The 12,990-nt window shown below is 40.6% G+C and overlaps 1 protein-coding gene across 4 annotated transcripts in view; it reads right to left on the bottom strand.

The window, feature by feature from the left end:
- The window catches only part of GLI3 (GLI family zinc finger 3), a 233,465-nt gene extending 221,307 nt beyond the window's left edge, over positions 1-12,158 (bottom strand). The window contains exon 1 of one of the 4 annotated variants that reach the window (XM_075586595.1): positions 11,436-12,158. The gene's annotated coding sequence lies outside the window, so the exon portion shown is untranslated. Of the gene's footprint in view, positions 1-11,104; positions 11,269-11,435 lie in introns of those variants that run through there. The other 3 variants (XM_075586592.1, XM_075586594.1, XM_075586593.1) reach the window with 3 other exon arrangements.
- Positions 12,159-12,990: the final 832 nt, after the last annotated feature.

The following is a 12,990-nucleotide window of genomic DNA, read 5'->3' as shown; positions in this document are numbered from 1 at the left end:
TTACACTAAAATTACTGTATATAATAGTAAATGAAATATGTTAATCTCGGTGACTCTAGTTTTATTCTATTGATTCCTCTCCCAATTAAAGTTGTAGTCACACCATGTGGGTATAAAAAATTTTTTTAAACGTAGTGTAATTAATTGGCTATCTTGGGTACTATAGATTCAATTATCCTTAAAGTAACTGTCTTATGCTTGTTATATATATATATATATATATATATATATATATATATATAGTAGGCGCTAGAGCACGTGTGCGCCCGGCGTTGCGCATGCACGGGGCGCGCGTTTTGTTTATTAATTGTAAGCGGTGGCGGTGATTGGCTTGGCAGCGCCACCGCTCACTACCGTGCGCGCATGCGGCTGAAGTATAGAACGCCAGGCCTGGACACAGCCAATTCTAATTGACGCGTGCACGGTAGCGCACGCACACGCACTACATTACACGCCTTACTTCCGGTATTTGCATCTTTTGAAAAATGAATGTCTTGCTTTGCTCAATTAAAGCATATCAGCTACTTACAATTATCTGTTGTACTAAGGATGACATAATAATTACTTTGCAAACAAAGAAAGAAAAAAAAAGAATTTATGAGGCATCAATGGATAATGTTTCACTGGGGTTTTGTGTATGCCTTCCTCTGTATCAAAATACTTCAAATACAAATATAGGATAAAGTATCTGTCGTCTAAATTTAACATAGGTTGAACTTGAACATATTGTATGTCTTTTTTACAACCGAGTCTACTATGTAACTGTAATTTACTTGTAAAACTGCTAGCAAAAGGATTTGTTTACCGTGAAAATCTTAAAAGTTGAAAAAAACCATTAACAAATAATTATACATGTTGCATTTAAGCGTTCACTTTTGTCCAAGGTGGGGGTGCCTCTTCAGAAGATAATTCCCTCTCTCCGATTTACAAAATCAGATCCTAGTGTCCCTGGGACAGAGGGTCACCCTGCCTGTATTGTCAGTCCCTGTACAGTGCTACTTACACGGCCATTGCTGTATATACATATAAACAGGAAACGCCACATTAGCATTTAGCTCCTTTGTGCTGCACCTTCTACTGAAAAAGCAAAGACGCAGGCAAATCTCCCATACCCCAAACGCAGTAGGTTAATTACTTGTTTAACGCTTTGAGTGCCGCAAATGTGGTGGCAGTGCTCACTTGGGGTAGCATTTCTGTGCCCATTAGGGGGCTCCACTTCCATTCCGATCGCTGCACCAATGGGGCAGTGAACGCGATCTGCCCCTAGAAAACATGCATGATGTTCAGGATTCATCATAGGACTTAAAAAAACTTGTGACTTTAATCCCCATTAGTGACAGTGATCTCTGGAGCTCAAGGTGCTTAACGAAGCCAATTACTTCCGGTAGCCCTGGATCTCTCTTGGCTTTTATTACTGCAGTTTTTGCCCCAATTAACCTTTGCTGTTTACTTCTACATTCAACGGCAGAATTTAAATTAGCACAAGCATCTAGTTTTTTGGACACTCGTGTTCCCCTATTCTTGTTGCACTGCGCCCAGTTGATTTAACAGATGTAATCTCTCCGTGTACAAAAACACTCAAAACACTTTTGTATCCAAGGACTTGTCTTTATGAAGTCGTACAGTTTGGCGTACAGATCCGCCAGTGAGTAAGCCTGCTTGGAATGAAGCACACAGTGGGTGTGAGAAAGGCATTCAATAAAAATAAAGCATTGAATCTGTCTTACAGCAACTTTTCTTAAATGTAAGTAGGAGGGATTTCTATGATGATGCTACATATTTCTCAACCTTTATAGGCACCTAGAGCTCAATCTTTGTTGTCTCAATACATAGACCCTTGCCAGATCTGCCCTGTTGATTTTCCGATTGTGTCCACCCTTGCTGCCCTTTTTGATTATCAAATGTATGTGTTTTGTAAAGCTGGAAGCCTGCAGAGATTGCTTTGGTCTGATGCGTTGCTGACCTCTCCTGCAGAAAAAGGCGCGGGGGAAGATTCATAGACCAAGATCCCAAAAAAGGGGGGTCAAGCTTTAGCACTCATTTACTCCCACTCATATCAATGGCAGTTAGGATGTGCTCAAGCTTAGTGCCCCTTTTGTGTATCTGGGTCATAAAGTGTTGTTACAGGTTAGGGCGTCCAATCCAGCGTTAACTCCCATTGACTTGAATTAACACAGCCGGATCCGGTGTGCTACCCGGTCATGGCGCCTGATGAATCTGCCTTAGAAAGTGGAATAATATTACATTTCCATACGCATGGACAAAAAGCTGTGAGATTTGGGGGATCTGGGTGAAAAAGTGCATTTTATCAGAAAGGTACTGATTTTCTATTAGTGAGACTCCACTGACGTCTGACTGGGCTTATACTAAAAAAAATTCAGTGAGACTGACTCCAAATTAGTAAGGCTACGGCCCCGCTGTCTGCGCTGCACGCGTGCCTGCCAATTCCCCAGTCTGCAGTGACGGGGGGCGCGGCCATGACATCCCCCAGCTTCGCCCTCATTGGCTGAACCGCCGGGGGGGCGTGGCCCTCATTGGCTGAACCGCCGGGGTGTGTGGCTTATCGCTCCGTCACTAGTACTGAGCACAATTTCTCAGTCTGCTGAAAAAACTGACAGCGCGGCGGCCAACCCTTGCAGTGGGCCCGGCCCCGTTGAGAGGTGGCTCTTGTCCCTGCAGCGCAGTTAATGGGGACCATGCCTAAGACTCACTGAAAATTATTTAGAGTTGGCAGGTCTGAATAGACCATATACAGTGAATTAATGTTTCACTGAACTCCAGTCTGCTGAAATTATTGCTGCATTATCAATGAATTTGATTTATCATTCGAGACAAGTTATTTCCCTCATTTAGTCTCTACAGAAAAAAACAAATCACATACATACTGAAGTGAATGAAGTACATAGGTTGAACTCGATGGACATATGTATTTTTTCAACCTCATCTACTATGTAGCTATGTAACTTTATATAACTTCTCACCTTGTTGTACAAGACACTTAATAAATTATTTTCTCATACATAATGGTGGAACAGAAGGTAAATGTTGAGTTGCAGTGATATAGCCATGAAAATAAACTCTAATTTTGATTACAGCATAATTTTTCCTATGACAGTGTTTATTTATCCCTTAGTAAATATATTTGCCTAATTTGGATTTCAGGGGAATAAAGTGGGCTACAGTGCATTGATAAAATGTAGTTCACACGTCCCATGTAGAGAATCCTACAGCTGTCTTTTTTTCTCTCCAAGGAACGTCATTCATAAACATTGGTGGATGAAACTGCCAAATGTCTCACAACCATATGTTCTGTACGATACCTACTTCCCTTGTAGGCTTTCATTTAAAAATAAAAGGCCCAGTACAGCCACCGAAGAACCCAGCATGGATGGATGCAATAGTACCTTGCTATATATTCTTCTAACCTAAACATTTTCAGGAACTCATCAATCCTTTCTCATTCTCATGACAGTGAAAGCCGCGTACCCCTTCCACTGTTTTCTGGAACGCAACAAAGCATTTTGCGTTACTTCCAGTTGAATGTTTCTCCTCCTGATTCTTAACATTACATTTTAATACTAAAACAAAAAAAATCTATTAACTCCTACACTACAACTCTCAAAGCCACACCGGTGTGAAGAAATGCCAGGCAGGATTGCCCGGGGGCAGTGCTAATACAATGATGACTAATGACTAGGCCATGCAGACAATGAATTTAGGAGCTGAAAACTAACAGGAACCTTGTAGTTCCTTGACAAATGGACTTTCACATTGTCATTCATTAAATAACCTTTGAGCACAATATTGGCTTGGGTCGCTCGGGTAATGAGCTGACACATGTTATTGTTTAGCAATGGAATATTACTTTTTTTCCCCCCAGATCTTATTAATGGAACCACGTTACATTTATATGAGGAAAGGCTGGCATGTCAAGTTTTATTATTATCATTTTCTATTTAGAGTGTACGTGGTGCTTTGCAATGTACAGCATTAAAACAAACCCAGTAAGTTCATTGAGGGGTAAGATCTAAAGACATAAATGCACACAGTATATAGGAATGAAATCCATACTCTATAGGTCAAAAAGCAGCTTGTCTGATGAATAACAAGGTTATTTAGCAACATCTCCGAGCTGTACAACTGGCGTAATACTGGCTCTAAAAATGAAGCCGCCACTAAATTCTTCAATTAAAGACAAAAATAAACACGATAACTTATTTGATAACTCTGGGACACTTTTTGTCTCACAGTTTTCAGACACTTTTATAGTAGAGAGACATAGGGGATCGTTTATCAAAGCCCCCGGCGCCAAAACTGCCCCTGAGTTATGTAGCAAAAACATTCCCATTAAAATCAGTGGTAAGGCTGGTGCAGTAGATCTTTCCACCTCTTTTGCCCTGGTTTGGCAACTGGGAGATTTTGACTAATGACTCCACAAATCGCTCCCTTTTATCATCATGTCCCTCATTGACCAAAAACATTGCAAGATTGTCGGGATGAGGGATTTCGTGTTTTGCTATGCAGATGCATACACTAACTGTGCTGCACAACAAAATAATGTATGCCTAGAAGTGTACTGATGATTGACATACAAACAATGGGATTGCAAACACCCGACTTCGCAGTTTGTAGCTGCTGGAAACAGTATTAGCACAAATGTTATCTTCCAGATATTCGGGTTGATCCTGACGTGTATGTATGTATATCTTTATTTATATAGCGCTCACTGTGAACACTGCGCTTTACAAAAAGACAACACCGTGCAGGGAATTATAATAATAATACAATAATAATTCAACAAGTGGAACAAAGTCCGACAAGAGGGCAGGAAACATGCAGCACCCACATCCATTTCGATATAACAACACATTTGAATACTTTAGCACACCGGCTGCATTATTTGGATGTGCAATCCATTTGCTGTGTGCACATATTTACTTTGGTTTTCAAACTGATTTAGAAATAATCAGCTGTGGGGGGAAAAAGCCAACGTATCCGGAACATTCCTTCAGAAACTTGCCCGGCCATTAATCAGTGGCATCAAATAGCATCAAAAGCTTTTTTTCTTCCCCCCCTCCCCCCTCTCTCCGAGCATAGTAAGGCTTCCAATTTGAAAACTGTTATTTCGGGGCCAATCTTCCCGTCTGAAGGGAAATATCTAAAGTGTCTCTAAATTAACAGGGGCCACTTATACCAGGCAGCGTTGCCTGTAGCGGCTCCTAAAATCTTCAGAAAAGGGATCTTAAAACAGGAAGCTTAGTGAGCTCATAAAACTGTTGTTGGGAGCCAGGAACACATAGCATATTTAATCTGCAAACTGTGCGAGTCTACAATGATTTCAGCGAGATCTGAGGCATGCCCTCAAGGTTTTCTGGGATCTGGGATTAGGGAGCTGATAAGAACCTCTGGCCATGTTATTTCTTCTGCACTTAAACGCAAATGCATGGAGACATTTGACTGCTGCTTAGCATCGCCCCAGCTCGAGCTGCATAAAAGCTTTGCCAGCTCCTTTTTTTGCTGTCAATATATCAAAGTTAGAAGCAGGAGAAAAAGAAGAAGAAAAAAAAAATCATCAAAGTGGAACATTTCATTGAAAGTCCTTGCTAGGCTACGGTTTTATCTCACAGACCTATCGAATACCTGTAATAAAGTAAAGAGGAAGACGGTCAGGCTGTTGGAAATATTGGGAAAGTTTATGCTGGGCGCCCTTGTTGGTGTCATTTTCCACCGCCCCCCTCACTCATTGTATTTGATTTAAAGCACAGCAAGCAAATTCTCGTGCACAAAAGGCCCAGGTTTCTGTTGTTGTGTGTTGTTTGATTTTTTTTTTTCTTTCCGGTAACCCCCAGACCCTGAATGCAGAATGAGGAAACATTAACCCCTTTGGTGATGTCCTCAGCGGGGAAAGTCATTTTATACATCTGCTGCTTCTAAAAGCTCCCACGCCCCCCCCCCAGCTCCCTCTCCCTCCTTTATTAACCCATTTAGTGCTGGAGGAACTTCCAAAACTTGGCAGCACTCAACAGGCCAAGTGAGGAATAAACCCTTCTATAGTGCTCAAGTTTGCCACACACTGCACAAGCGTTGTCAGTTTTAAGCCATGGTTAGACCGTCCTGCGGTTGCACAGGCCTGCAGTGCCACGTGAAGATTGTCAGCGTGTAGCGTAGACCCGATTAACCCCTCCTGTGCCGCAGAAAGCCTGCAACACATCATACGCCACAAAAGATGACGCGAGGTGACACGACATGCCTTAGATCTTACAAAAACAAACTGTGCACACTAAACAACGTCAGCTTCGACAAAACCAAAGCCTCCTGCAAAAAGTATGCCTTGGGTAGGGATTTACAACACTTGCATTGAGAGGGGGGGGGGGGGGAACGCAATAACTTTGAGGATAATCTACAACAGTCTGAGAGTCTTAACATTCCCCTATGAAGGTTGTCCTGAGTTATTTGTTTTTCACACTAATTCACCATCCGTTCAGCTTCATGCTCACTTGCACGCTACCTGCCTCTACCCAGCTAAAAGAAAGTAAGACCAGCAAAACGTATTAAATACATTTTGTTTCATTTTACGCATCTAATGGTTCGATTTTTACTTTAAAGTGGAGGACAGCTCATTATTTGATCTTTCCAGAGTATACGTGAATGCATCCTCTCCTCTAGCTCTTATATTTGAAATGACCGCTTAGCAGAACTCCAATATCCTGCTCTGTGGTATTAACTTAAGAAATGGAAATGACCAGATGAAGAGTGAAATAGTATTGTAGGAACAGTTTCCTAAACAAAGCTTGTGGGGTGTATGGGTTTCAACTGGGAATGCTTTGTGCATTTGGTGACATGAACTAAATGCATTTTTCCACTTGAGCTAAATTCACTTAAAATGTGTGAGTATGACACACACTGATGAACTGAACAAAAAACGAGAAAACAGAGTAGTTAAATTAATACATTCCATCTCTTACCAACCAACATGTATATCCAAACCAAGATACACTTACCTTACATATAAGGTATATGACAAGTGTCATTGTTGTTGAAATTGACAATTAAGTCTAAAGTAGTATAAAGTGAAAACTTTATATATATATATATATATATATATATATATATATATATATATATATATATAGTTTTCACTTTATACTACTATACTATACTACTAGTTTATACTTTATACTACTAATATATATATATATTTATTTTCTTTGTTTTTGTTTTAACTTACATGGAAATGGTCAATGCACTAAATGTAACTGTATACACTAAATTTAACTGTGCACTAAATGTATATGTAACTATGTATTGTATTATTCCAAAAAGAATTGTGTAAGATATAGATGCATCAAACTTTATAGCATTTAAACAGAACAGTATATTACAACAAAAATTAAAATTATTGTTTTGTTTTAATTATTTTAAAGAGCATTAACAGTTAATAAAACTATAACGACAAAAACAAGAGGTACTAATGCAGAGTAACATTTTAGTATGTGGGAATTTGTCATATAACTTGAGACTCTGATGTCAAGCTCTCTTACGTAATTTAGTAGGTTTTCGAAACATAAATGCTTCAGGGTTTTTTTAGTCCGCGTTTTCCCTCCATCAAAAAATAATCTTGACAATGCTAATTTAGCAACTGTAAGGCCTCTGTTAATTTTTAATAAAGCACCTCAATGAAATAATTATGAAATCAATCAGTGCTCTCCAAATTATAAAGCAATTACATAAAAGCTTGGAAATGAATACTTCTGAGCAAATCCTTTACATTCCAATTATTAATCGCCAAATAAGCAAACAAAACCATGAATCCTGGAAGATGAATGAATTCCATGTTTCCAATTACAAAGACTGGCCATGCAAAAAAAAAAAAAAAGCAGAAGAAAGAAAATAGAAGCCTGGCGCCCTCTTTAAATGTGTTTGCTAATTTCCATTAACCCCATCAGCACCACACTATACAATGCACTGAAAAAGGTAACCCCCCCACCCCCATGTTCCAAGACTAAACTTTTTTTCCTTCTGAAATGCACTGCTGCTAGGAATTGAAAGGCCTGTTAAGGGCTTGAGAATAATGCAGAGTTCCTCCGAACTTTTTTAAGAGTGAGTGTGTATATTTCTGGGCGCCTACAAATGTTACCTACACTAGGCTGCTGACTGAGATGGTGGCCACAATACAACATAAGAGTTTTAGTTACACTGCATCAGATATTACATAGCGTTCAATAGTAATGTTTGCTCTTAATTGCAGTTAGCAATAGCATGGTTCTTAGTTGCGCTTCTATGACCAATTCATGCCCAATCAACACCTAATGACTTTCTTTACTTAGAACCCCACACAGTCATCGTTTCAAAGAGACCTCGCAGCTTAAAAACGTTAAGCAGATGCAAAACCCGCAGGGAAAAAACATTTTGCATTATTATAGGTATATTCCCATTTGTTACATGAAAGCCAGCGAGATAAGATAAAGGATCACGATTTCATGCTCTAGTAAAAGCAGTCACCACACATGTGCAGTTGTCTCCCTGGCTCACCAACTCTGTCCCAACCAATGTGTGCATGGTCCTTCTTTTACAAAGGATGCTAAACTTTTTTTACTTGGTGTTGTGTAAAGTTGTGGTGGAGCCGAACACTGAATTTTATTTGTTCTGCACTCCAGCTTGAAAAGAACATGTGGGTAAACAGAATAAGCATGCTAAGAAAAAGCCCAGTATCCACTTTGCTGGCTTTCTGTCTCTCCAAGTTATTTGTTTAAAAGGTGTAGATCAGTTGATCCCGTCTGGTTTGCAGTGTTTGTTATATTTACTTTACCTCTTTCTCTTCCCTGTTCCTCTCCAGTTGGAGCAAGTAATAGTCTGGAGTGATTCATCTAGACTAAAGTCCTTGTCTGCCCCTTTAGAAAGTCCCTGGCCCTGCATCCACTGAACAGATGGTTTGGATATGTTTGAATGAAGGGACCCCAGGGCTTGTCATTTTAACAGGTTATGAACAATCTGACACTACAGTCCCCCAAAAAACTTGAATGTCCTAAATGAATTCAAGTTTACTTGCAATCTGAACAAAATGCAAACCTCAAATAACAACACTTCCAAGTGTTAACTTGTATTTTGCAATAATGCATAGGTTGGACTCTTTTGTGACCTGTGACTGCTACGCATCCATCCACATTACAATTTTACACTGACTGTTTTACTTTAAAGCAGCAAAACATGTGAAATCCTATGTTTTATTATTATTATTATTCAACTCTTAATGTCATTTGTAATGAGTTTTAAAGCATCCTTTGGTGTCTATGGCAGGCTTTAGCCCCCTCTCAAGCAGTGCAAGATCTTTGCAACACTTTCCTGTTTGGGATAATTTGTTCCCAATATTCCCAGCAGTTTGTGCTGCAAACTGTAACAATAAATAATGTTACCGTAGTAATATAAGGATACATTGTTGTTGCTGAGTTACACTGACTGAAGCAGCCATTATGTTATGCACACAATCAGCATTTTGACAGATTTATAACAGGAGCAGCAAATGATTGCCAGCTTAGGTAAGAATGTAGAATTGTCACATGCTTTACATATACAAATAAGAAGGAAAAAAGGGGGGGGATGTAGAATTGCTGCTTTATTGGACACATTGCTTTTATTTAGTTACGGCTGCAACTAAATGTAAAGAATGCAAACTTGTCTCTGAAGTACTGCGACAAATCACTTTGTTATCAAATGTCCTAGCTTCTCTTTTTTTATTGTTCATTTTTGGATATACACCAACAACAAGAGGCGACGGGATATTTTACTGATACTGATCCAGCATATCCCCACTGATATACTGGGAAATGCTGAGACTGGAGGCTGCTGGGGACAAACCACAGCTAGGACCAGTGTGGCATGCACAAGGATTCCCTTCCTCCCCATCCAGATGTGAGAGGTCTGTGGTGAGGATACAAAGCTCCAGCCAAGATGAGGCATGAAGCTCAACTTACAGTAAGTAGCCAGGGAGTTTGAGTAAAGTTGGACATGTACCTACTGAGTTTTACAGTGTTTGGGGAGGAGGAGGGAAGGAGGTAACCATTTCGGATCACCCTTCAATATTGTATTTTCGCGCTGTACAAAATAACTAATGGACTGACATGGGAGATAAGGTAAAATCAGACTTGCAACAAAATAACGATAAAGACTACATATATAGAAATATATACACAGATGAAGCAGCGGTTATTGCAACCGCTTTTCGCTCAGAATATAGCGTTACACAGAATATCACAGATTTTCCATAAGGTTCAATGGCGGTGATAATGCAGAATATCCCACCATAACCATATATATGGGTATAGATAAAATATACATACACGGTCTTCTCGAGAAAGGTTCAAGGTAGAATCGAAACGTTGATAATTTAATAAAACCTTACTACATGTGAGTGCCTGATTTCTTCACCCCTAGGTATGAAATATTTTTTCAGAGCACCCAGGCAACTCACCTAAGTATGTATGTGTGTGTGTGTGTGTGTGTGTGTGTGTGTGTGTGTGTGTGTGTGTGTGTGTATATATATATATATATATATATATATATATATTACGCAAATACATTGAATGACATATTCAAAGTATTTAAAGAAATACAGTGATTTATTCCAGATGGACTAAATAAATCACTTTATTTATTTGGAAGTACCTGTTAATGCTTAGTTTATTCTATGATTGTGAATTGCTCATACTAATGCACCCAGATGGGTCCTTTTTGTGGTTAGGTGAGTGCTACCTTTACATATTGTGTGTATGAGTGTATATATATGAGAGGGATGTGTATGAATGCGTGCCTATTTGTCACCCTATTGAGGGAACATGATTACACTCACAAACACATAACAAATGAGTAGAAGTTCCCATCAAGCTCCTCGTGTGACTTGACACGATCATTAAACTTTCCCTCTCCCTTTCTACAACAATCACTGATCTTTCCCCCCCTCTCCCTCCTCACCCTTTTCCTCCCTACTCCCGGTTCGCGTGGTTCCCTAAAACAAAGACACACATGCAACAACAAAAACACATACCTTCCTGCCAAGTCCCCCCCCCCCCCCAAGTAGAAATCAGCCCCCCCCCCCCCCTCCTCCGACCTGAGCGAGGCAGGTATCCCTGGCATGGGCTGCAGAAGAAGGTGCCCCTGGCTGCTCTCCCTCCTGCTGCACACTCACTGCTAGCTTCTTCTTTCTTTGCAGACTCCTGCATCACTTTCACAGATCCTGTAATCTGATCCGTGTGACTCACTCCTAGCAGCACTAGCAGCACTAGCAGCACCAGACTGACATTTCTGATTTCTATATATATATTTTTTTCTCAATATTCCACCCCAAACAAATCCCCTCTCCATCTCCAACCCCCACAAAGCAACTCATGCAAAATCATGGCAGGGTAACACATGCAGAAGAAGGATAATCGGATACTCACGTGTTTTGTTTAAAAGTTTTCTGGCTGATGAACTCCTACTTTCTCTCACTTGCTCACAGTCATTTTTTTTCTCTCTTTTCCTTCTCGTCCTCTTTTCCCTTTTTTTCCCCTCCTCCTCCTTTTTCTTTCTAAATCCAAGTTTTACAGATGTTGCTTCTCACTCTCAGACTCGCAGGGCCAGTTGTTCTCAGGCTAATTCAGCTCTGGGGGGAGGCTCAGATGCAAACTGCACTCACTGCCAACAGTTTGAACACCTCACTCCCCTAACCTGGGCAACAACAGGGGAAACACTACTGCAGAAGTGCCGGCACTTATAAGAACTGTAGATCAGGGCAAAAGCTGGGGCAGAGGCATTGAAGAAAAACTCATGTCGTTTCTTCCTTATGGCACCAACATAATAGTGCACAAGATATTAAAAGTATGTCTTTTTCATTTCCTTTTCTCCACCACCCCCCCAAAAAAAAAAAATCTTGCAAAGGGGTTCCAGGAGGGAGTGGCATGAAGTTGGAATGGATAGGGAAGAAGGGAAGAAGGGAGTAGGAGGTGGGGAAGAAGAAGGAGGAGGAGGAGGGGTGTGTGAGTGTCCCAGGCTGGGAGCAGCCTCCCTTGTGGCTGGCTCTGTAGTGCGTGTCAGTGAATGGAGCTGTGTGCGCTGATGAACCAGCTCAGAGCTGGGGTTGTGTGCAGGGGGAGACACACACGTGTGGCGCCACCCCCCTCTCCTCCCGGGCATTCCAGCTCCCACTCAGCGCTGAGCCGCTGAGCGGGCACTCCCACCGCAGCTGGGGGGGTGGAGGGGGGATAAGGCAGGGAGAGGAAGGAGGGGATTGCAGGAGGGTGGCAATCACAGCACACAGGGAAGTTGTACAACGTTGAACAAACATGACATATCACTTCCAAAGCCCTTCAGTCGTTTCTACCTCTCCTAACTTTTATTTGTTTGTTTTACCAAGAGATGTTCCACTTTCGTTTGTACTCAGTCACATTTTTTTTTACAATTCCCCCAGTTTTCTTTCTCTTGTTTAATATTTTTTTTTATGTTGTCCTTTTTATTTTATTTTTCTCTCCCAATTACACTTAATATTTTATTAGATTTTTCCACCATTCGTTGGAATTTTCTATTTAAATTAAAACTGCAATTTTTAGCATCAACCAGTTCTCTGCACTAACTTAACCTTTTAATACACTCCACTTCATAAACAGGATTTGCATTATCAAGATTTTTTATTATTATAATGACAACAGTCAGCTAACATCTATATTAAAAATAATAATACATTTGGACAAATCTCTGATTGCTATGAATTTTTGTTTTGGTTAAGGCTCTTTACATGGTGGGCCGGGTAAATTAAGCACTTGTTCAGCCTTATTTAACTGCCAGCAGAATAAATAAAATACTTGTTTAGCCTAACCCTAATATGTCAGCCTAACCCTTACCCTAACATGCTAGCCTAAGGCCTCGGGCATGGTCAGCGCTTATGCGCTGACCCGTGCTGAGGCGCGCTGCTGCTCGAAACTGAGCCCCTGCAGCCGCAATGAGAGCGGCTTTAGCAGG

The sequence above is a fragment of the Ascaphus truei genome, chromosome 2, assembly GCF_040206685.1.
Source record: "Ascaphus truei isolate aAscTru1 chromosome 2, aAscTru1.hap1, whole genome shotgun sequence".
Classification (NCBI taxonomy): Eukaryota; Metazoa; Chordata; class Amphibia; order Anura; family Ascaphidae; genus Ascaphus; species Ascaphus truei.
The sequence above is the reverse complement of the archived record's forward strand: the minus strand, read 5'-3'. Positions and strand labels throughout refer to the sequence as shown.